Below are 21,464 nucleotides of genomic sequence, written 5' to 3'. Positions count from 1 at the left end.
AATGGCCTAATAAGCTAGTGAGAGAATTCTGAACATCCTTAGTCATCAGTGAAATGGAAACCAATGCTACAGTGCGACAATACTTACACTCTCTAGAGTGACTAATAAAAAAGACAGCATGGTAAGTATTGGTGAGGACATTGCTGGTGGCAATATAAAATGGAGCAATCTCTTTGAAGAACAGTTTGTTTGGCAGCTTTTCAGAAAGTCAAACATAGCGACGCCATATGATCTAGCAGTTCCACCCTTAGGATTCCTCTCAAAACATGTGAAAACATATGTCCACACAAGAGTTGTGCATGAATGTGGGCAGCAGCCTTAGCATCACAGCCGAGAGGCAGAAACACCTCGAGTGCAGAGCAGCTGGTGAGTGGATAACAACACGTGGTCTCGTTGTCGCTCTTTCACAAGCTCAGTCATCCTGGCCATTTACCTGTTGTTCTCACCCACAAGGATCTGAGCTGATGGGGACCTTGAGTCTGTTGACATAGGTAAAACCTTGAGGGTGGAACGGGACATAGAAAACAGCCCTTCTCAAGCATGTCTTTCCATCAGCGCTGTTCAGTTGTTCACATACGTCATGTTTACTAAGCGCCTACTTGGTAACAGACCCTTTTCCTTTGGGATGTTTCAGTGAACAAGACAGACTAAAGTTGCTACTTTCCCAGACCTTACATCTTTTGTGGAGCTTTGAATAATATAGATGCCATCAGGCCTTGGCTGGTTGGCTCAGCGGTAGAGCATCGGCCTGGCGTGTGGAAGTCCCGGGTTCGATTCCCAGCCAGGGCACACAGGAGAGGCACCCATCTGCTTCTCCACTCCTCCCCCTCTCCTTGCTCTCTGTCTCTCTCTTCCCCTCCCGCAGCCGAGGCTCCATTGAAGTGAAAGATGGCCCGGGCGCTGGGGATGGCTCCTTGGCCTCTGCCCCAGGCGCTAGAGTGGCTCTGGTCACGACAGAGCAGCCCCAGGATGGGCAGAGCATCGCCCCCTGGTGGGCGTGCCGGGTGGATCCCGGTCGGGCGCATGCAGGAGTCTGTCTGACTGCCTCCCCGTTTCCAGCTTCAGGAAAAAAAAAAAAGAAAAAAGAAAAAAAAATAATATAGATGCCATCAGACACCCCAGAAACCTGGCCACTTGGATAAAGAATGTCTAATCATTAAATGGTAAGGTAGAATCATTTACATGTATTTTTTGTTTCTGCCAATTTGACCATCATTCTGGAAGAAGAGATGTGGATTTTTGTTTGTTTTTTGTTTTTTGGAAAAGTGCTTCTAAAACCATTTATGCTGAAGGACAAATTGTTTAAATTCTAATCCATTGTGGACTGACACTTTTAAACAGTATGAGAAGTAAAAATAAATTACTAGAAAAGTGAAATGTCACTTGGTGTTCATGGCAGTATCAGATGCCTGCATAAGTTGGTAAACATTCGCAATTTCTAATCATCTCATAGGCCAGTGGTAGTCAACCTGGTCCTTACCGCCCACTAGTGGGTGTTCTAGCTTTCATGGTGGGCGGTAGTGGAGCAACCAAAGTATAAATATAAAGATAGATTTAACCATAGTAAGTTGTTTTATAAAGATTTATTCTGCCAAACTTAGCGAAAACCCGACATAAAATACTTGGTACATAATTATTATTCTATGCTTTAACTTGCTGTAACTCTGCTTTATAAATTTTATAAAGTAAAGTTACTTCCCTACTTTATAAATCACCATTACTGTGGAACCAGTGGGCGGTTAGAAAATGTTACTACTAACAGAGATACAAAAGTGGGCGGTTTGTCATAGGCAGATGACAAACATGACTCAGGGTAGCCCGAGTCCCGGGTCTCAGACTTAGTCTCAGTTTTCTCATCTGTAAAACAGGGAATAATTTTGCAAAAGAGACTGGATAACGTAAATCACCAAGGTCATTGTCTGACTTAATAAGTAATAGTCATTCATGTCCACAGCTATTATGTTTTAACAGTTCTTAAAAACCCTGTAATATTCAATTATTGGTGTCATAAAAATCAAATTAGAGGCTTGCCAGTTTTAAGCTGAAAGCAGCATCTTGCTAACTCATCATAAAAACAATGTAGATTTTCAGCATCGTGCTTGGGGTTTGTTTCTGCTTATCGACAGCTGTGCAGAGGAAACGAGCCTTTGAATACTGGTGCTGAACAGTAATCATGGAGAAACCCCCATTTGCTTCATAGACACGAGCCTGATGTTACCCCTTCCCATAGTGAACTGTGCTCACCCTCGGGCCCATTAGACAAAATGCTGCCCATCACCAACTGACAATGTCTGGGGATCGGCTCTTTTTAAAATAGCCACAAGGTCACGAGGATTAAATGTTCCTCCAGGGAGTCGCAGAAAAAGTAGAACGTCAGCATCTCCTTTTTTTCCTTGAAGATGGCGCAGTGACATTTTCAGAAAGGAGGGACTGTGGCCGCCTGTCAGCACTGGATGGGGAACACGAGGGCAGATGCAAGGAGAGAAGGTCACTCACCACCTGGAGGCTGGTGACCTGGCCAGAGGGTCACTCCTGAGACGCGGCGCTACACGCGAGAGCTGAACTCTTTCGAGGGCCGGAAAACGGAGACGAAGCTGGAAAACCGGAGGCAACTTGGCAGAAGGGAGAGAGCGGGAGCTTTGGCAGGTGGCAGTTCTGGGTTGGAGCCGCAGTCCTGGCTGTTGCTGATCAGGGACATTACTCCACGGGGCCCGGGACCATGGGACCTCCCGTACAGGAGCATCACGTGTGCCGGCGATTCTGGGTAGAGTGGCCAGCGCACAGGGGGTGACTCATGGGGTCGAACTGCTGTCGAGCTTGTCCTAGTCACTCCAACAAGGTCCAGAGAAAACTTGCAGCCTCTCTGCTCTTCTCACATCTTTTAAACCTTTGTACACGAGTGGTTCTAGTTAATGCTTGTGTCTCAAAGATGCCGCCTAGTCCCTCAGCCACACACTGTTTGGTCTCTCTGTCTATCTAGATACAAAAAATACTATTTTTAACAAGAAATTCAAATATGCCAGGCATTTATGTGTGTGTGTGTGTGTGTGTGTGTGTGTGTGTGTGTGTGTTATGTGGTCTGGGAGTTTTTACTAAAGATCTGCCTCTTCATTGGGAAAGGGGTTCATTGTACAAAACTCATTCTACTAATAACCTTGTATCGGACCCTTCCACCCTTTCACCTTCCCTCCCTCTCTCCCTCCCTCCCTTCCTTTCTTCCTTCTTTCCTTCCTTCCTTCCTTTTTTTGTCTCCAGTGCATTTTAAGCTAAAATAGACTGAGAAAGTTCCAAGTCTCTCCTTTGAGACAAAAGGTGTGGAATAAAAATCAGTTAAGTTTCCTCAACTGAATAGGAAGAATAGGCAAGTCTTGCAAAAAGAAGAAATAATCTAATTAGGCTTTAAAATGTTCATTATCAAAGTGTGGGGCTCTGAATTGCCCTTTCTTTGCGGTGATTAAGAAGCAAAAAGATGCAACATACTTATGACCCAGTGAGTTAATCCGCACACACTGTTCGCTGGATGGTTACCTGCTGGCTCGGATGCCAGGTAAAATTAAGTTTGCCTCAGCTCCATCACATGTTAGAGATCGGGTTAGAACACTCTAAGCTCCCAGAGCTGTCAATTTAAACAAAAAATGAACAGAGCTTGTCTTCACTGAAATCTAGCTCTGTCACCACACGCCCCGTGGTAATGCCAGAATTGGTCAAACATGGTTTGGAGAGTTGAGATCATTGGCACTTCCATTGAAGTGACCACCATATTTAGAAAAATCCGAGGTGCCACTGATCGTAAGACACAGCCTTCTTCTCCTTACCTCCAAGAAAGAGAGAGAGAGAGAAAAAAAAAACAACTTTGCTAATTAATATTAACACATCACCCCGCTGTGAGCTGAATGCTGACTGCAGAGAGGGTAAAGTGTGAAAAAAAATGGGTGTCTTCGACTGTCTAAACTATTCTAATTTATGTAGCGACAACTATGAATTGTTGTGGATCCCTTAAGCTGTGAAAAAACCTCACTAAACTTATTTTAGTTTGGCCTCTTTCTATATTTTGTAGATTTCATTTTAGTTCCGGAGGTCTACTTTTTTTTTTTTTTTTTTTTTTTTTTTCTGCTGCAGGAAATAGAAACGGTGACTCTCCCCCTTTAGACCTGAAGGCGGAGGAGCTCCCGTTCGCCTATCTGCCATCACTGCGGGGTCCCTCCTCTCTTTTCTCCGTCCACGGTCAAACCTCGGGTCCTCCCAGGAATCTTCCTCCCCGGTTTCCTTTGGGGAGCTCCAACTTTGTCATCTCTTTTCTAAGCAGAACGCGTTCCTCCTTCTCAGGTCGCGCTCCCAGATTTATAGGGCCGGAACATCTAGGAGTTCAACAAGACAAAGTTCCCTCGGCCAGAAACATCCATCTTCCTTGGAAGGCCACAGAGCCAGCATCTATTTTTAATAGTGTGTGATGCTTGGGGCCTCACCCGTTAGCTGAAGTATCTCACCTACTATTTCTTCTCAAACAAAAACACGGGGTCGTTCACAGGGGAGACTTTTAGAATAACCGCAAAGATAACCTTCCACATGGCACTGTCCATGCGTGTAATGCCACGTGTAATGGGTGTGCAATGTCACGGCTGATGAGAGGCAGTCTCTGGTCTGCTCAGGGCCACGTTTCAGCTGAAGCAGGAGTGCTGTGTTGCTCGTTTCCATCTCTTGTCTTCAACAGAATAAGCACGGCCTGCCTGGAAGGCGGAAATTGCGCTCTGGTAGGAGGTCTTTCGGTCAGATAGAAGAATTGAGGTTGAGTAATTTTTTTTGCCTTGAAATACTACTATGATTAGCACTGCTAGCAGCTAATAGGGACTGAGCACTTTTTGTGCGTGAGGCCTCGCATATAGAGGTAGAAGCTATTCTAACTCACGTGTCACCTACCTGGAGAGGGAGGCTCAGGGTTATGAGTAAGTTGCTCAAGGTCACACAGCACATTGGAGGAAAGCAATGGTGGCGATCATTTCAGTCTTGGAAGACATTTCTCTTATAGTGTGAGTAGCTAAGAAGACCTAGGCCCCACGGCAGGTGGTGGTGAGACGAGTTTTGAAACAATCCTGGAGTCACACACTGCTTTGGAGAGCTGAGCCCCAAATTAAAGCCTGGTCACAGTGGCTGCAGAATGAAACGGCTGTCCTGGCTCTTTCCTTTGTCAAAGATTTCTTATCTGGGGACCCGGGGACTCTGACCGGGCAGGGTGACATTGGCTTCCTCGTGAACTCTTTTAATACTTTCAATTTCACTTTCTATTGCCCAGACTGGCATAGAGCATGCATAAATCCTGCTTTCTCACTCACCACTGTAGCCTATCTCATAATTTAACAACTGTAAAAACGAGTAAGTATAATTAACAATGCAGAGCAAAAGACAGAGAGCTTAGAACTGGTGACGAGTCAATCGAATCTCATTGTTAAGGACTATAATGATCCTAATTAATATCCTGGTTTTCTGGTTTCTCCGTAAATCAGCAGCCTGTCGCCTGGCTCCTTTGCCCTCATAGTGTTAACCCCAGGTCTGACTCAGGGCTGGCTGGGGCCCAGTGTGCTCCCTGCTCACCTTTGTCCGCAGGCTGGGGTTGGCTACGGGGTTCTGTGGCATGGCGGAGTGTGAGCTAGGGGGTGGGCGTCAGGCGCTTCCTGTCCTGGCCGAAGCCCCTCCCCAGACACCCATGCAGTGTGCGGTCAGGGCTGGAAACGATAAGACCTGCTGACCAGGTAGACTTTAGGGTAAGCATGAAGAGGGGCGGACATGAAGTTGATCATGGGATGGGTTTTGGTGAGCTTGCAGAGAGGCAACAGAGGAGGAAGACCAGGTTCGGGCCAACGATAATAGTTTTGGGTATTCAGGACTTGCACAACCATTGACGTGCAAATGGACAATCAGCATTGGGCCTGCAGAGGGAGGTATGGTGGTGGGGGGGTGTCTCAGGGGCGGAGGAGGGAGGGAAACTGAACGGAAAGCAATCTCAGTGGAGACCCCACTGAAACCCCCGAAGGTCTCATACTGAAGCCACCCGCACACATCATTTACAAGGTTGAATAGTGACCCCTCCTACCTCCACCTTTCCCCGCCAGAAAAGAGTGAAATACACGGTCAGCTGTAATAGCCCGAGTCTCGCGCCCAAGGATCTGTCTGCATTTTGTAGGACCTCCTTTTCTCCCATCACAGCAGATGGCCCATGTGCCTAACAAAGTAATCTGTACCATTCTCTTATTTACCCACAGACACGAAGCTTCTGCGGAGACGCAGATGTCTCTGTTCCTGTCTGAATCTGCCCAGCTGTCGGAACGTGTGCCTGTGAGCTAAGATGGGCCAGTGTTATCAAGGGCGAGCTTCCAGTCCCAAACGCGCACGACCAAGCTGCGCTGCTGGATCTAGGATTTGTGTGGGACGTCTCAGAGGACTTCGAGCAGGCTGCAAATGGCGACGGCTTAAAGGTGACAGTACTTTAGAGGAAAGGCAGGGTCTGCCTGCTCTTTTCCAGAGCGGCCGATCTCGCAGTGGTTTCCTATTGCTCTCCCTTCCTTGGTGGAGACTTACTGTCACTGTTAACGGGAACCACTCCTTATGCATAGAGAACACTTCACACGAGTTCCGTGATTACACGTGCCATACAATCCCGGGAAGAAGACTTAGCAGGTAAATATTCACCTCCTTTCACAGAGGGGGAAACTGAGACCCAGGTAGATGAACTGCTTTGCCCCAGCACGTGCATCGAGTCAGGGGCACAGGTGATTAGAGTGGTCACAACGCCTTCTCTCTGCACGCAGCTCTGCTGTCCTGGTTTAAGCCTTGTTCTTTTCCCTTTGGGCCATGATAACAGCCAGCTAGAGGATGCCCCTGCTGCTAGTCCTTTGCCTCTTTAATTTTTGATGTAGGCTGCAGTAGAAGCATCTTCCCATAATAAGATGTACATTGTGTGTTTTCGTTCTTAAAAATTTTTACTGTCTCCCCACAGCTTACCAACAAAGGCCCAACATCCATCCTTGCAGGATGCTCAAGGCTTTTGAAAATCTGATCCCTGATGTTGTGCCCTAGATAATCTAGGAATGCTGGGCTGCTCCTCACAGCCAAGCTGGCTTCTACTGCCTTCTCCTCTCCTCCCATCCTTCAGCATAGAGCAGTGGTCCCCAACCCCCGGGCCGTGGACCGGTACCGGTCTGTGGGCCATTTGGTACCGGTCCGCAGAGAAAGAATAAATAACTTACATTATTTCTGTTTTATTTATATTTAAGTCTGAACGATGTTTTATTTTTAAAAATGACCAGATTCCCTCTGTTACATCTGTCTAAGATTCACTCTTGATGCTTGTCTCGGTCACGTGATACATTTATCCGTCCCACCCTAAAGGCCAGTCTGTGAAAATATTTTCTGACATTAAACCGGTCTGTGGCCCAAAAAAAGGTTGGGGACCACTGGCGTAGAGCACTTTCCCCCCTTTCTCCTATCGTTTAAATCCTGCCCATTCTTTAAAGTTCAGCTCAAATGCCACCTCCTTCATGAAGTCTTCCCTGATCACACCAGTCAAAACTGAGAGCCCCTCTCTCCTCTGCTGTTATACATCCTTATGGAGCTTGTTTTACTCGAGTTAGTGTCATGGTTCACAGGGTCCAGGCCTGACCCCCTCTATGCTCTGAAGTTTTTGCCCCTGTACATTCTGAATTTTGAGGTAGGGAGGTCACAAATTTTGTCTCATTCTCCACTTGCGCGCATGGTAGATAGTCAGCAAACATTTATTTAATAAATAGAGTTGTTAACAGGACATGGCTGTATTTCAGGGAAGTCCACACACAAGGGAGCATGTTTGGTGTGTTGGACCATCCGGGGCTTGGTAGAACAGTGGTTCTCTCAGTTGCCCGTGCCCTACAGTTATTTTCCCGTCTGCCTGCATGAAAATGATCTACACTGCCTGTTAAAAATACTGGTTCCCGGGGCTTTATTCCTGCGCTTTTCGCCTGGAAATATGTACTTCAGCAGTTTCCCAGATGACCGTAGGCTAAACCCTGTTTGAGAGCCCCTGGCATAGAATGCCGTGAATCGTGAAAAATGTTTTGATCCCTGAAATGCGTCAAGTTGGCTGAAGGTGGTCTAAATTCATTCGTGAGACAGGGGCTACTGTTTCAGAGACTTTCTTTAGTCCTGGATCCTGAGGCATAAGCATAGATTCTGGAGAGCTGTGTGCTCAGCAGCAAGGGCGTCACGTGGCTTTTTGACGGGGCAGAAGGATGCTTGCCCTTCAGTCTTCTTGCTGTTTCGACTTTTCTCTATTTTCTGGTACTCACCTCATCCTTTTCATTCCCTGTGTCTTGATGATTTTTTTCTGCCAGTCATATTTGCTACATCTTTTTTATTTTATCCTTCAAATGCCACCCGCCTGCTTATTTGATGAATTCATCTCCTGCCTCCTGTACAAATAATCTTTTTTTTTTCTGTTTCATTTTGATTTCATATTCCTGTCTTCTCTCTTTGATCCATGGTTATCCAGACCCTGGCATTTTCCCCAACATCCAAATTGCTGACTGTAAAAAACCTCATTTGAATGGATTCAGATTCAGATCTGCTGGGATTGGTGACTCAGAAGATGAACTATTTTCCCTCAAAGGCAGATCAAACAACCCGTCGGAGTGGGTATGTACGGGTAGTTTTGAACACTCATCAAGACGGCAGAATGACAAATGAGGTTTTCTTGCTACGGGGGAAAGAATATACCCCTTGCTTTTACGAACTTCGTGTGACTGGCCCTGGAGGATAGTTTGTACTATTAAAAGCTCAATGATATTATCGAGACCCATTACTATATATTATTAGCATTGCCACCAGTATTAGTATTAGTACAACGACTTTGCTTATCTCTATCTTCACCAAAATTAATTGAGTGATAACTAGGTTGGGAATATTCACAAAACACTACAAAGCAGTTATTACCATAGAATGTTTGTATCGGTGGGAACGGTAGCTCAGGGACTCTGAGCACCCTACTCAGGGTCACAGACACGTTAAGCAGGGCCGCTGAGGCTCAACCCTGGTCTGTCTGACTCCAGAATCTACCTATGCATTACCTCTTCTTCTGGATAGAAACAGAGACATTTGTTGTTAGAGGTTTTTGAGCAACCAAGTTGTGTCAGGGAAGGTCTGCATAAAACAGCTCAATTCAGGTAACTTAACTGGAGAGACTGTAAAGAAGGCATGAGTCACGGAATAGTGAGCAGAATTAAGAAAAGAAAACAACATGGGATCTTGAGGTCCCGGGAGACTGCAAGAAGCTAAACACACAACATGCAAATTAGCTGAGCTTTAGTCATTTGAATGAATCTGTTGTAAACACCAAATTACTGGACATTGTTTTTAGTCCAATTTATATGTCTCTGCCCTTGGAGAAGTGAATTTAATCTCTTAATATGCAATGGGGTTATTCTGCATTTTCAAACATCTTTCAGCTATGTTTTCTGTTTTTAAATTTAATATACTTCCCCGATCTTGTACAGTTTTATCTGATTTATTTCTTCTCTTATAGAAGTACTTCTCCATGGATATGACAAAGACGGTCTTTGTGTGGTAATCTGAGTGAAGTCTTGTGTACACTCAAAAATACTTTTGCACTCAAATAATAATTTTAATGGTTGTAAAATTTTAGTTTAAAACTTTTTTGTTGTTCTTCTTTTTGCTGCTAAAATACCAGATATCAATCAGATCTTTGTTTCATTTGTAGGTGACATTTTATTGTAAGCTTTTAAATATTTTTCAATTGCTGATTTATGTTACTTTTATCTTTCTTTTTAATATTTATAAATATCTCTAAACTGAATTAAAGTCTAGGTAGTTTCTTGTTAGTCAACTAAGTTTTTAAATATGATATATGTGTTTGCTCGCTTATAGTTTGCATTGGGTGTGGGAGACAGGCTGTAAGCTGGCAAGGTCTTTATAGCCTAAGGCAGTGGTTCTCAAACTTTTTGAAGTTGGGATGCATTTAAAATCCTACAAATAGTTGTAGGTGCACTATATACAAACTTCTGAAAAATATGTTATAATAATTAAGTCAAATGTAAAAGAAAAAATATACAGTCCAAGAGTGCTTTTATGGTAATTAAACAAAATAAATATGACAAAATTAAATTTATTCTGACATTAAAAAACATTTTTATGTTACATTTTTTGAGTTATGCTTTTTAGAATTCATAAAAAAGAGGGGTTAAAAATAAAAAAACTACAAAAAAGTTATCCTTTTATATATATACATACATTCTTAGTAAGATTTAGTAAATTCGCCAGGTCCCAGCGTGAATGTGTTAAGTTTTTTCATTTTTGTGTTTATGATAAAGATGAGCCTGATGTGTTCTAGCAATTTATTCAATGTTTGGGCATATATTTGAAAGGCAAACTCTCATTTCTTCATCAGTACATTAAAGAATTCCTTTGTTGGTCAAATAAGTTTGTAAATATGATATATATATATTATATATTTGCTCGCTTATAGTTTGCATTGGGTGTGGGGGACAGGCTGTAAGCAGGCAGGGTTGTTATAGCCTAAGGCTTAGTTTCAAAACTAAGCTTTTCCCCACACCCTTGTTGCATGAGGTGGTGTGCTGCACTCTTAAGAGAAATTCCATTATGCCTCAGATAAGTGACTTTGTATCAGAGACTTCCTTGTTTACATATTGGGTTAAAGGTTTTGATTTCTACACTATGAAATGGGGTAGAGGAGCCCATGCAGGAGGAGAGCAGAGAAAGGCCACATGGAGGAGAGGAGAAGCAGCCAAGATGGCGGAGTGTTGAAGGAGAAGCCAGTTTGTGCAGAGTTTGTGCAGAGAGAAGGAGACAGGGAACAGAGGTGAATAAGGCTGGTGAGGTAGAAACATTTGATTCTGGGCAACTTGGATGAGTCAGTGGCTTTGGGAGCCCTGAATGGAAAGGGAAGTGTTTTCCCATTGTGCATATTTCTTGCCCACCAGGTGCAAGTTAGGATTAAAGGTAATGGCCCACCAGTTCTTGGCGGCTGTGATGGTGGCCGTGGCTACTGGCCTAACATCCTTTCTTTTTACTCTTAACTGTGTTGAGTGCAGAAAACCCCCACCATACATATCATCTTAACTTGACACCAAACAAAGGATAGAAGAAACTTGCCTCCAGTCTTTCCAGGGAACATGGAAGGTAGTGTAAATAATCCAGCACCACAGCTTAACAGCCTTTGCAACAAAATCAGGCAAATGAGGTGGGAATTTGGGCAAACTGTCAGCTTATAGCCAATTCCCCACACCTCTGTCCCCCCAAAATATAAACTCCAAAAACCCTGTTGGTTTTTTGGTCCCAACAGGCACATATTTCTCTGAAATACCATAGGGCGCACCTGGAAATCTTCTAGGTGCACACTTTGAGAACCACTGGCCTGAGGCTTAGTTTTATGACTAAGCCTTTCTCACCTTTTAATACTAAGATCTTTTCAATATCCTTCTAATACTAAGATCTTCTCAAAACTAAACTTCTCCCCATACCCTTGACAGTTGCATGATGTGGGGTGGTGCACTCTTATGAGGAATCCCATTTATGCCTCAGATAAGTGGCTTTGTATCAGAGACTTCCTTATTTGTATATTGGCTTAAAGGCTTTAATTTTCTACACTATAAAATGAAGCCGACCAGGAGCTCTTGCTCTCTCTCGGTTCCTGCTATCAGCATTGCAGAGGCCTCCCTGATCCCTTGCCCTCTATGGGAAAAGCAGGTTTTCTGCTTTTCCCTTGGTTTTTCTTGTGGCTTGCCTGTCTTGGTGAGACACCAATAAACTAAATGACCGACCATCCTCCAACTCTGCCATTTCATTACCGTCTGCCCGAATTCAGTGAGAACCTGCATGTGAATGGCCATGATTGTGGTCCCTGCCCCTACATTCCTTATAAGTATGTTTGTATGCTATAAACCTTTCAACTATAGTTTGTAACAGCTTTTTTAGTTTGAGCATGTTATTAGTAATTCATCTTCATTTTTCTTCATATTTTTCTTTATGTCAACTACAACTATCATGTTTTTTATATGTAGTTTGTTTATTTGTGTATTTATATACTGCTCACAAAAATTAGGGGATATTTTATAGCTTCATATTTATTTTGAAATATCCCCTAATTTTTGTGAGTAGTATATATATAATGACTTCATGCCCTGGCTTATGTTTTGGGGCTAGTTAATAAATTGTCTTCAAGTTTTATTAGTTTTCTTCATGTAGTACAGATAATTTGCTTTGTTATATTTCTGCCAGACAGGCAGTAAAGTACAGTGGTAGAAGCATGGGCTTTGGAGCCAGACTGCCTACTTGCAAAGCCTGACTCTGCCAATACACAGTTGTATGACCTTGGGCAGAGAACTTGGGATAACAGAGTAGCAATGAGGATTGAATAGATTGATATTTGTAGTATGTAGAACCGTGCCCTGCACGTACTGTGTTAGGTAAGGTTTGGTATTACTACCAGAATTATTTTATTCTTTAGGTATTATATTATTTCCTGATTTGAGTTGATATTTCCCCGGTTCTGTTAGCACTAAAGAATACATTCCAGGTCTTAGCTGCAGCTTCTCCTGACGCATTTACGGATGAAGTTCAGGAGTACTGCATCTCATGACAGACAACACTTGCAGTTATAAGCCCTACTTTTAGCCTGGAATTGATTTTCTTTAAGAGTTTCTCCTCTCTCAGTTGAAAAATCCCTGGCTTTATGGTGTGGAGGAGTGGGAGAAGGGAGCCTTCTGTCAGCCTGCACACGGTAGCAAATGCTCCCACTCCTCTGGCTGGGGCTGTTCTGATACAACGGTCTGCTCTGGACATCCGCTCCTCTGGGTGGTTGTCTCTCCTAACCCTCTACACCAGTGGTCCCCAACCCCTGGGCCGTGGACCAGTTTAATGTCAGAAAATATTTTCACGGACCGGCCTTTAGGGTGGGACTGATAAATGTATCACGTGACCGAGACAAGCATCAAGAGTGAGTCTTAGACGGATGTAACAGAGGGAATCTGGTCATTTCTTAAAAATAAAACATCGTTCAGACTTAAATATAAATAAAATGGAAATAATGTAAGTTATTTATTCTTTCTCTGAGGACCGGCACCAAATGGCCCACGGACCGCTACCAGTCCGCGGCCCGGGAGTTGGAGATCACTGCTCTACACCACTTCTGAGGACCCAGCCACTTTCTCTTGCTCCCTGGATACCCACAATTCTTATGCTAGTTGGGAGATCTGTCAACCTCTCTTTATTTTGGGAGTTTCTGGTGTTGGATTATGTGTAGGGAGCCAGAAATCTTTGCTACTTTTCTATCTGGTCAGACTTAAAAGCCGTGATTCTTGCTCTGATTTATAAAGGAAGAAGTGGAGGCTCAGCATGAGTGGGAGCCTGATGCTATTGCATTCTTGTTGAGGAAGGAGGGGCAGCCCCCCCCCCTTCCCTGAGAAGGAAGAAACAAGAAGAATGCAAGGGAAGGGAGGCTGCAGGGGCAACTGAGTCAGCCAGTTAGAAATGAACTACTTTCTATAGTTCTCTGAAAGGGTGACTGGGGCCACTTGCTACACAGAGCAAAGAAGATAGAACTTATCTGAAAACCTCTTCCCTGTTTCTTAAAAGCCTTTAAGAGACAATGTTTACATACCTTAATTAAAAATTCCAACACTTATCCTCTGAACCCACCTAAACTCACCCTCCCATCTTGAAGTCATGAGAGTGACGTGTGCCTCTAGACACAGGGATCATGAGCCCCTTGCATGAAATGCCTGTATTCTGTAAAAGGTATATAAGATGTCGGAAATCTAATTTTGGGGAGCATGTGCTTGGTTGGCTCTTTTGGGGGTCACGCTGCTCCGCTGGCTAAATAAATCCTACTTCTTTGATCAAGTTGTCTGGGCGTTTTTGTCCTCCTTTGATTCCTGCAATATTGTTACCTGTGAAGTGCAGGTTCTAAGACCAAGAGGAGGAGAAGCAGGATAACAGTGTCTCCCTCCCCCCACCTGGCACCATACGGTATGTACTGAATTTCAGATCCTCACAACAGTTCCTGTAAGGAAGCTAACATTATTCTTTTCTTGCCCCAAAGGCTGCTGACACTGAGAGGTCAGGTCACTGGCAGACACAGAACAGGTAAGCGGCAGAACCTACCTGTGAGCCTTTGTTGTAAGAAAACAGACCCTCTTTCTTTCCTCCTTTCTGCCAGGAGTCCTTCGGTTGTGAAGTGCTAAGCCCAAGGCAGGGTGCATGGGCGACAGCCCAGCACCAGGTAGCAGGCTAGGGACCCCTGACTCTCTATTCCAGGGGTCCCCAAACTTTTAACACAGGGAACCAGTTCACTGTCCCTCAGACGATTGGAGGGCTGGACTATAAAAAAACTATGAACAAATTCCTATGCACACTGCACATATCTTATTTTAAAGTAAAAAAACAAAACGGGAACAAATACAATATTTAAAATAAAGAACAAGTAAATTTAAATCAACAAACTGACCAGTATTTCAATGGGAACTATGCTCCTCTCACTGACCACCAATGAAAGAGGTGTCCCTTCCAGAAGTGTGGTGGGGGCCGGATAAATGGCCTCAGGGGGCTGCATGCAGCCTGCGGGCCGTAGTTTGGGGACCCTTGCTCTATGCTCTCTGCCACACCACACCCTTGCTGTCTCCCTGGCCCCTGCCCCTGAACGCAGAAAACCACTGTTGGTCAAATAAGTTTGTAAATATAATATATATGTTTGCTCGCTTATAGTTTGCATTGGGTGTAGGGAACAGGCTGTAAGCAGGCAGGGTCGTTATAGCCTAAGGCAGTGGTAGTCAACCTGTTCCCTACTGCCCACTAGTGGGCGTTCCAGCTTTCATGGTGGGCGGTAGCGGAGCAACCAAAATATAAATAAAAAAATTTAACTATAGTAAGTTGTTTTAAAAAGATTTATTCTGCCAAACTTAGTGAAAATCCAACATAAAGTACTTGGTAAGTAATTATTATTCTATGCTGTAACTTGCTGTAACTCTGCTTTATAAATTTTATAAAGTAAAGTTACTTCCCTACTTTATAAATCACCATTATTGTGGAACCAGTGGGCGGTTAGAAAATTTTACTACTAACAGAGATACAGAAGTGGATGGTAGGTATAAAAAGGTTGACTACCCCTGGCCTAGGGCTTAGTTTTAAGACTAAGCTTTCCCCCACACCCTCGACTGTTGCATGATGTGGGTGGTGCACTCTCATGAGGAATCCCATTATGCCTAAAATAAGTGACTTTGTATCAGACTTCCTTGTTTACATATTGGGTTAAAGGTTTTGATTTCTACACTATGAAATGGGGCAGAGGAGCCCATGCAGGAGGAGAGCAGAGAAAGGCCACGTGGAGGAGAGGAGAAGCAGCCAAGATGGTGGAGTGCTGAAGGAGAAGCCAGTTTGTGTAGAGTTTGTGCAGAGAGAAGGAGATGGGGAACAGAGGTGAATGAGGCTGGTGAGGTAGAAACCTTTGATTCTAGGAAACTCAGATAAGTCAGTGGCTTTAGGAGCCCTGAATGGAAAGGGAAATGTTTTCCCACTGTGTGTATTTCTTACCTGTCAGGTGCAAGCTAGGATTAAAGCTAATGGCCCACCAGTTCTTGGCTCCATTGTTTCATTACCATCCGTCCGAATCAAATGCGAACCTGCATGGGCCAGGCGGCTGTGATAGTGGCCGTGGCTACTGGCCATAGAACCACCATCACAAAACCAAGGAAGAGAACAAAAGGTGAACAAACTCTGTTTATTTATCACTCCTGACTTCTTTACAAAAGATCTGCAAAGGTCCCATGCACAAAAGTCAACCTGCGAATCCTGTTATGGTTAATAAAAGAGTAATTCAAGCCCCATTCCCTTCCCAAAGGGGCCGTGTCCCGAGGTACTCACAGTGACCTTTCTGTGTTTTTATTTTAGGGCCTAGCACAAAAGATATTCACCTTAATGTAATTCACTTTTTATCATTATGATTCTAAAAAAATTGGATTGTGTTGGACACAGGTCACCACAATGAGAATCTAATGGTGGCCTATCTCAATGCAAGCTGAGCTTTGAGTAGGTGCGGAAGGAAGGCGTCACATTGCTCCTGACCTATGCAAATTTCCATCTCGGTGGCCCGTTCCACCCCACTGGGGCACGCGGGAGGCCCTCCCTGCTTTCCCCTCATCTCCTTAAACAATGATTCCCTCATTTTCATATTAATTGCATCACTTAACTGAGATAATGCTCCCTCTGAAATGAGCAAGGGGATGAATCACCGAAACGGGCCATTATTCCTTTTGCTTAACCAATTTCACAGGCCCGCACAAAGCGCTGCCTTCATTTCGCTCCCTGTAATTGCTTATCATTAGGCCCAGCCGCCCCATGAAGTATCTTTTTATTTATTTAAGTCTCATGTCTGATGGATGGAAGCCGAGTCGCTTGCATATCTGAGGAGCCCAGGCTGTTCCGGGCCAGGGAGAGCGGAACACCCAGGGGCCCTCTGCAGGCGGCCGTTGGCTGTGGAGGAGAAGCCGAGATGCGAGACGGAGGGTGGGGTCCGCCAGGTGGCTCAGGGACATCCCGCAGCAGCCCAGCAGCTCCCCACAGCCGAGAGGAGGGAGGGCTTGACCTACACGGTGATGATGGCATGAGGCTGCCCGGGTGCCCACTTCACCCGGGAACACACACAGTGCTCGCCTCTGGGACTGGGCTGGTGGGAGCGGGCAGCCTGGACTCCACCTTCATATTCCAGACCCCCCAGCAGGACATGGTTAAAGTAACATTGTGGGAGATTGCTATTCATCCTCTCCCCCTCCTTCCCTCCCTCTCCCTACTGCTCTCTCTCTCTCTTTCTCCCCACCCCTCCCCCACTGACCCCCCCTTCCCCCCACCCTTGGGCGGCACAGAATGGTGAATGAGAGGGAGAAGGAAGGGCATTTTCCAAAAGAACCGGTGTTGTTATCAGCTGGAGGCACACTCTGAAAGCCATCAGGGAGAGAATGGCTCCCCGGCCACAAGCCGGGAAAACTAGAAGCCTGTCAGGGGAGCCGGGCGGAAGCATTCCCCTGAGGCCCGCTGGGAGCACACCGTGTGCCGTGGGTAAGAAAGTCTGTCTCGGAGCTAGAGCTCACAGTCAACGGCCGACCGTGCGCCCGCTCGGTCATCATACTATTGCTCAGATATCCCTGCTGTGACCCCTGTCCCGTCTGTCCGTCTGTCTGGTGGCTGCTGTAGTTCCACCTGTGGCTCTCATACTCAGCTTTTCATCCTCCCCCCCCCCCCCCGCGGCCCCCACATTAACCCATCAAGAACCTGGCAGGGAGCGAATAACTTCTCTCAGAAAGCAAGGACAGGTGTTTTTGTTCATTTTGACTAGTTCCTTTTGTTTCTTTGCTGGTGACTCTGCCAGGGGTCTGACCGTCGGGGACTGCAGTCTAGCCCACACCGTCACCCTCCTAAACACAGAAGGGAGGAGAAGGGAGATGACATGGGGAGCACCCCCCCCCCACCCTGTGTTTCAGTTAGTGTGTGTGGGGGGGTGAGTGTCAGCAGAGGACAGCCGTTCTCAAGCTGCGGTCCCTGAACCAGCAGCCTCGGCATCACCCGGGAGCTTGTTAGACACAGGTGTTCCGAGGCTCCCCCCGGAAAACACCCCAGAATACCAAGTTAGGGAAATCCGAGGGTGCGCTCCACTGATCTTGGTTTCCCAAGCCCTCTGCGTCACCCCGATGTTCACGAGGTGAAAGATTTGGCTTTAATTTTTTTTTTTTCCATAACGCTCTCAATATATAGCCCCTGAGTGGAGCCTCGCCACAGTTCTAGAAAACGGGCCGGGAAAGGCAAAGCTGGGGGGATTATGCCCATTTTGCTGATAGAAAGTTACACATAATCAAGGTTCGATGACTGGCTCAGGTCCTCCAACCTTTTGGAACTTGAAATTGTCTTCCCACTTCCAGGCCACTCCAACTCATCGTGCAAAGGCAACGATGGGCGTTCAAGGAGGGGGTGGGGGTGGGTGGGGATACTACCACAATCAAAGGTGAAACATGGAAAGAGAGGTTTTCCGTGATCCTCCAGGTAGGAGTAAAACCACATTCCAGGTCTACCTCATTACTTCAGGAAACAGGCAGATCCAAGGGCAAGAGTCAGTGTCACCATCAGCCGTTCAGAGTGCTGGCTTAGGGTCTAAAGGTAGAAACAGGCGGAGGCAAATTCTACCCGTCTATATTTATATATATTTACTAGCTGCGGGAGCTTGGCCAGCCTGCCACCCTCGCAGGGCCTTGACTTCCCGATGACATATCAGAGCTGGTGACAGAGGCATTTACCTTAGTGGCTGTCTGGACAAGCAAAGAACATAATGCCTAAATTCAGTAGCATCTGCTGGAATCATAGCCAGCAATTCATAAATGGGCTGTATTATTATTATTATTATTAAGAATTAAAATAGGGGAGTACAGACGGGCATAGATCTCACCTGTTCAAAACGATGAGACCGGCAGACCCTTCCTAACCTCTTGCTACATGCCCTGGTATTTTACATCACGGGGTCCTCTCACAGGTATGAGATGGGTTGCTATGTGAGTTTTAGAAAAACTGAGAGGGCTGGGACCAGGGCAGTAGCATTTTCTGAGGTTATGACAGTGGCAGAGCTCAGGGAGATGGAACTGTGTTCAGGAAGATGCGTTAGGCCTGGAGTTAGGAACAAAACCCCCAGCAAGGTAAGAGCTCATGTTGAATGAGTCCCGATGAATGAATCTGGCAGGGGGAGGCATGGTTTGCAGGGGAGGTTTCTGTAAGTCCTTTGGGGCCAACCGGTGAGTTATGGGTGGCGATGGAGGTTTATTTTTATTTTATTTTATTATTATTATTATTTTTTTGCATTTTTCTGAAGCTGGAAACAGGGAGAGACAGTCAGACAGACTCCCGCATGCGCCCGACTGGGATCCACCCGGCACTCCACCATGGGGCGACGCTCTGCCCACCAGGGGGCGATGCTCTGCCCATCCTGGGCGTCGCCATGTTGCGAACAGAGCCACTCTAGCGCCTGAGGCAGAGGCCACAGAGCCATCCCCAGCGCCCAGGCCATCTTTGCTCCAATGGAGCCTTGGCTGCGGGAGGGGAAGAGAGAGACAGGGAGGCAGGCGCGGCAGAGGGGTGGAGAAGCAAATGGGCGCTTCTCCTGTATGCCCTGGCCGGGAATTGAACCCGGGTCCTCCGCACGCTAGGCCGACGCTCTACCGCTGAGCCAACCGGCCAGGGCGATGGAGGTTTATTAATGTGGGGCTGGCATTCTGGCAAGGGGATTGTTCGATGGCTTAAAGGGCTCAGGAGGGCTCTCTCTGCCGCTAGATGCTACAACCAATTAAATGTTATTTTTGAAAGGATATTGAGAATGACTGTAAAGGAGCCCTCTCCCTGTCTTCTGCAACCACAGTGACAAAGGAATACAAGGGACATTTGTGGTGTCCCCTCCCCATTCCAGGAAAGAAGGCATGTCTCGCTGGGGCGGTGGTACCTTCCATGGCCCATGCTTGGGGAGCCCACTCCATCGAAAGATCACAGGTGTTTCTGTCTCCCAGCTCTGCCTCCGACTATGTGGATAAGATGGGACTTTGGTCTTATCAGCTGGCTGGGAAAAGCCATTCAGATTCTGTTCTCCGGGCTCACTTCTCATTCTGCTCCCCCACTGCACCACCCTCTCTGAAGATATGTTTTCTGTGGAAAGGGCCGGGCCTTAAGACTGGCCGCAGTCTCTAATCTATGTTTTGTCAGAACTCTGGCTGTTAATTTTTGCATGTATATTTAATTGCTACGTCTATAATCAAAGGGGTTCAGGGCAAGCCTTCTTAGAACATGCCACTTTGATATGCAGACTATTTTGAGCTGGATAAAAAAACCCCCAAGACCTAAAAGATTTACCTCTCCTTTAACTGCATAAAAAGAATTTAGATAAAGGACCTGCTCCAAGAAGAAAACTCACCAGAAATAACTACCAAGAGTGAGCTCCAGGATGTTTCTTCCCCATTGAAGTCTCGGGTCCCTAACCCCTTTTCTTCTGCTCCCCAGTCGCTGACTACCTGTGAGTTCCATATTTTCGTGAGCTCCCACACATACATAATTAAATTTGTTTCCTGACAATCTGTGCTATATTCATTTGTTTACTAGAACAGCCAAAGAACTTAGAAAGGTAGAGAAAAAATTTTTCTTCACAACATAATTAATAAACACATCAATGCAGATGTAATTAATTTGTATCAGTTAATACATTTTTATCAACTGAATGTTTATTCTTCCAAATTCATATGTTGAAGTCCTGTCCCAAATGTGACAAATATAGGAGATAAGGCTACTGGAAGATAATTAAGTTTAGATGAGGCATGAGAGTAAGGCCCCCAAAATGAGATTAGTGACTTTATATGAACAGAAAGAGAGACAAGCATTTGCTCTCTGTTTGACATCTGAAGATACAATAAGAAGGTGGCTGTCCTCAAGCCATGAAATGAGCTCATACCAGGAACTAAATCTTCCAGCACTTTTATCTTGGACTTCCAGCCTCCAAAACTGAGAGAAATAAATGTCCGTTATCTAAGCCACCTACTTCATGATATTTTGTTATAACATTATAAGCTGAATGAGTTAATACATAAACCAGTGATTTGCCTCCTGTTAGACACCTGACCCTTTTGGTTGTATCTAGATCAGGACTTCAGGTGGCAGGAAGTATGATGAGCTGCCCCATAATCTCTTCACAGGACAGTCTATTCAAGCCTCTTCTGGCTATAGGAGCCATTGCTACAACACAGAATATTTTCAATAAATACTTCTTTAGCTTCTGCCTGTATGGCATTAATAATGGGGAAGTTATTATTGTATTTTCAGAAAAATCGTCTTCATTTAGGCTTTGAAATCTTTTTGGGAAGAATATAAATCATCATTGAATCCTCAGTCTAGGACCATGATGGCGAACCTTTTCATAAAAACCGCCCACTTTTGCAGTGCTGGTCAACCTGGTCCCTCCCGCCCACTAGTGGGTGTTCCAGCTTTCTTGGTGGATGGTAGCAGAGCAACCAAACGGCACTGTGATTGGCCCACCATGAAAGTTGGACTGCCCACTAGTGGGCAGGAAGGACCAGGTTGACCAGCACTGCAAAAGTGGGCGGTTTTTATAAAAAGGTTCGCCATCACGGGTCTGGAATCATATGTAATATGTAGCAGAGGCTCAGTGAGTCTTTGTTGAGTTAATAATATGTGGATGCAAAGTACATTTACTCAATGCTAAAGTTAAATAGTTCATTATAACTCATTTATAATAAGTTAGAAACTGAGGGGCAGGGATTTTAAGTAACTTCTCTCAATTCAGTGAGTCAAAGATCTAGGAGTAGAATCTCACTCCCTTGGTACCTTGGTTCTCCACTGTGGTGTGGCTTAGTGTGAAAATTTCCTCCCTTTAG

Source organism: Saccopteryx bilineata, chromosome 5 (genome assembly GCF_036850765.1).
Source record: "Saccopteryx bilineata isolate mSacBil1 chromosome 5, mSacBil1_pri_phased_curated, whole genome shotgun sequence".
In the NCBI taxonomy this organism is placed as follows: domain Eukaryota; kingdom Metazoa; phylum Chordata; class Mammalia; order Chiroptera; family Emballonuridae; genus Saccopteryx; species Saccopteryx bilineata.
The sequence above is the reverse complement of the archived record's forward strand: the minus strand, read 5'-3'. Positions refer to the sequence as shown.